We start from the raw sequence: 1,448 nt of genomic DNA, 5'->3' as shown, positions 1-1,448 counted from the left end.
ACCTAAACAAGATTGATAATCCTCCATAGACTAGCTAAGAATACGAATTAATATATGACAATGAGCCCATAATCAAACCCAAATCCATATGTATGCCCGGTAACCGTGCCATCACGGTGTGAATTATAGAATATATGTTCCCATTAACACATCGGTTAGAGCGACTAACCATGAGCGGGGGATCAATCCCGATAGTACTACCCACATATTCCTTGGCTAAACCCATAGTTAATGATTATAGAATGTATTGATCCGAAGATCTTAAGGGCCTTGTGTAACTCATGCTCATATAAATATTCTACGTCTTGCTTACTAATTATCGTATTAAATAATTTTATGTAAAGTTGTCAAATAAGTTTATACTACGTTACGAAATAAATCTATTTAAAGTTATCAAATATGTTTATGCAAAGTTACTAAATAAGTTTATGAAACGTAATCATATAAGTTTATGAAAAGTTATTAAATAAGTTCCTGAAACGTAACCAACCAAGTTTATGAAAAGTTACTAAATAAGTTTATGCAAATTTACTAAGTCCATGCAAAGTTATCAAATAAGTTTTGTATGTTTCTCCCCCAAGTTTGTAAAACAGTAAAAGAGGAAAAAGGGCCGTGAAACTCACCTTGACGTCAGTGAGTGATGTGTAAGAATTCTTGTTAGTAATCGTCCTACGCGCGTTTATAAATGAAATACTCTTATGGTGCAGCTAAATAGAAAAGATGTTGAGCACTAGCACTTGAATCCAACTCGTAGAACTTGAACATCCTTCTTTTAATGTGTTCACACCTCCATAGATTTAGTATGTGTATGTGCTAACCGAAACCGTGTGTGGTGATGGCACTCTACTACGGTATCATTAGTGAGGAATGTAAGGGTGGTGGCGGCTTACGGTGGTGGTTACGGGTGGCGTACTGTGGTTTGATGTAAAGTTTACGGGTGGTTTGTAGTGGAGGTTAAAAACTATGGTAGAGAAACCGAGTATGCTGGGGATTAAGGGTTGAGAGTGGTGGGGCACAGTGAGGTAAGGGTGGTGACGGCCAATGTGTTTTGAGAAAACGATATGAGAGGAATACAAGGTCGTAGATCGTGACTACGTTGTTTATAAAAGTATGATGGTTGTTCTAGTTTGTAAGTTTCTATTTATAAGCCACCACTATGTTTCTTATTTCAAATAGAGATTGTGTGTTTTTGTGGGTGTAACCGTAGACAAGAGAGGGAGGGGATGGTCATGGGTTGGATATTAATGTTTGGAAGCGGTATGTTTTGAAAATGCTTTCTACCAGTTTGACTTGTCATTTAAACCTATTTTGATGAAAGACCATTTAAAGTATTACCTTCATTCTAGAATTATGTTGCATGTACTTTTTCCTTTATTGTTTCACTAATTCATGTTCACATGTATTTGGTCTTGTGCTGTCATGTGTGTAACGTGAATTTTGAAGAAAAA

Source organism: Bidens hawaiensis, unplaced genomic scaffold (genome assembly GCF_021521415.1).
Source record: "Bidens hawaiensis isolate Kalapana, Puna unplaced genomic scaffold, B.hawaiensis_p1.1 tig00419391_1, whole genome shotgun sequence".
NCBI classification, from domain to species: domain Eukaryota; kingdom Viridiplantae; phylum Streptophyta; class Magnoliopsida; order Asterales; family Asteraceae; genus Bidens; species Bidens hawaiensis.
Note: the sequence above shows the minus strand (reverse complement) of the source record.